This window comes from Macaca fascicularis, chromosome 7 (assembly GCF_037993035.2).
Source record: "Macaca fascicularis isolate 582-1 chromosome 7, T2T-MFA8v1.1".
NCBI lineage: Eukaryota > Metazoa > Chordata > Mammalia > Primates > Cercopithecidae > Macaca > Macaca fascicularis.
This window is the reverse complement of record NC_088381.1, coordinates 16,625,647-16,628,231: the sequence shown is the minus strand read 5'-3', so window position 1 is coordinate 16,628,231 and position 2,585 is coordinate 16,625,647. Positions and strand designations below refer to the sequence as shown.

General features: G+C 51.0%; 1 long non-coding RNA gene across 1 annotated transcript; it reads left to right on the top strand.

Moving 5' to 3' along the window:
• Positions 1-485: 485 nt before the first annotated feature.
• Positions 486-1,637, top strand: LOC135971637 (uncharacterized). The gene is made up of 2 exons (XR_010587881.2): positions 486-619; positions 1,432-1,637. It is a non-coding gene; the product is annotated as an uncharacterized lncRNA (long non-coding RNA).
• Positions 1,638-2,585: the final 948 nt, after the last annotated feature.

Genomic DNA, 2,585 nt, shown 5'->3' with positions numbered 1-2,585 from the left:
GAGACCTTGCCCACAGCTGGACTCTGCCCTAGGGAGACCAGGTGACTCAAAGGCTAAATTGGTCCTTGAGAGTGGAATTTGGGGCCAGAGTATAGGGCAGCCCAGACTCCCTGCTTGCCCAGCAAGGCTCAGGCCCAGCTGTGGATCCTGCCACACCTACTGTCCCCTCCCACTTCTTCCAGGCATTGCCTGGCTTCTGAGGCAGAGTTCTGAGCGACAGCTCATTAGATGCAGAGAGCCAGTGGAAATCCACCCTTTAGAACAATCTGTCTGGCTTTGACTGGGAGCCAGGCTGGTCAGCAATGGCCAGAGAACAAAGGGCTCTGCAGACATGGGAGGAAAACAGCATGCAACTTTGATGGTGCACTTTAAAGGCAGGTGTAATGAATTGGGGCCAAGTTTCCCCAGACTCCCAGATCTGTCCCTCTTCCTGTCCTCTTGGAGATTTCCTTACAAGGCTCCATGCTGTTGGCATGCTCCTGTATGTCTGCCCCACTGCTGTGGGGATTCTCTTGGTGTGTGTGTGTGTGGTGGGGAAGGAGGGGTATTACCGAAGATGTATGTGTCCAGCCTCTTATTCCTAGGCTGGGCAGCTCTCTGAAGATCCTCTGGGGCTCAGGTAGGGAGTCAATGAGCCATGGCGTCCCCTGGATATGAGGGAGGAAGGAGCGGGAGTTGAGAGGGGAGAGAGTTCAGAGGCATTAGGTCTCTGAGGCACTGGGCCTCTGCCCGTTACTTCGGGAAGGGTCCCAGAACAGTAACTTCATCTGGGCCGCAGCTACTGTCTTGTCCTGGGGACCTGCCCTGCTCTACCCTGTGGTCTGCAGAGCTGACCTGTCCTGGGCCCTGCCCTGCCCTGCCCTGTGGTCTGCAGAGCTGACCTGTCCTGGGCCCTGCCCTGCCCTGTGGTCTGCAGAGCTGACCTGTCCTGGGGCCCTGCCCTGCCCTGTGGTCTGCAGTGCTGACCTGTCCTGGGCCCTGCCCTGCCCTGCCCTGTGGTCTGCAGTGCTGACCTGTACTGGGGCCCGGCCATGCCCTGCCCTGTGATCTGCTGTGCTGACCTGTCCCGGGGCCCTGCCCTGCCCTGCCCTGTGGTCTGCAGCTACTGTCCTGTCCTGGGGCTCTGCCCTGCCCTGTGCTACGTTCCTGCCATCTGCTTCCCACCGGACAGCTTGTAACACTGGGGTTGATCGCAGTCACTAGTGGGTGCCAGAATTAATTCATTGTTTATGTTTGCTTCTAAATGTATGAAAATAAGTGCAACATATGTGGCTATTCCAAGAGGCCTTAGGTTATTTTTATTCAGATTCCCAGGCTGGGAATGTGGGGTCTCTTTGGGCTTTCCAGAGGGCCTGGGTCATTGAAAAGATGGGACCCTTTCCTTTGTAAGGACAACAGCCCATTTTCCTTCTACTTCCCCTTCTTCTTTAGAAATTCAGCCATAGATCCTGTGAGGGGATGGAGAAATGTGAGCCCAAACCCACAAAGGAAGCCTAGAAGAAAGCCCCGAGCCTTCAGAGGAATGGGTCCAGCCCGTGAGATGCTGTCTTCCCTGTGAAGGAACAGAGGTCACAGGATTGTCATATTCATTTTTACAATAATAATTTTAGAATTAAAATAAACTTTATTTTCTGCTACTTGAGTTTCTAAGTTATGCACTGGAAAAGTAGGTAGTAACTAAAAGTGGATTCAACCACAAATTTGCTGCAGCCCTGGTGGGGGATGTATCAGAGAAGTATTTAACATGTAAATCTTATCCTGTTTTTAACTAGCGATAGCTCTGAAAGACAGTGACACTGAGTGGCAGGTTCACTAGAGGTTCCGGGGGGTCAGAGAGTAGGTTCAGGCAGCTGACTGATCACACTCCTGCCACTCCTTCCCTTTTCTGGGAAAGGGAAGGGAAACTAACATTTCATAAGACTCTGTGTAGTTGGCACTATGCTTAGGACTCATACATTTGTCGTCTCGTTGAAGCCCCAATTTTTATAAATAGATGAAGAAATTGGGACTTGTAAGTTTAAGTAACTTATAAGGTACACACAGAAGGATTTCTATCTGCCTGAGGAGTCCAAATCTCACCTTTCTTTCACTCCTAGCTACTTTCCTAAAACAGCCTGTAGCAAAGGAACTTTCCCAGCAAGCACAACTGAGGGGCTATTCCCTCTAATCGCAGGCATGGCTGGGGTGAAAACCCACTGTTTCCAGACACCTCATCTTGTACAATCACTTACACAGGATGGCACATGAGGTCTAGGTTATCCTGCCTTCCATTTCACTCCATCTTCTGCTAAACTCCACACCAAGTTCTCTTTCTGAAATATCATCCTGGACTTTGGAGACACCAAAGATAAGCCAGGTTGGGCAGGTGTGGCCAGGTAAACAGGCTGCATCTAGGGACAACTGGATCAGGCTCTTGGGGTGCATGGTTGGGACTGATAAAGGATCTTCCTTGTTCCATGAATAATTAAAGGATTTGGGTGACACAAGAGCCTCTTAACGTCAAGGCAGATGCCTGCTTGTCCTCCAGAGGGAATTTATAGCACGGAATGATTAAAGATTAGTATCGGGCTCAAGCTCTCCATGTC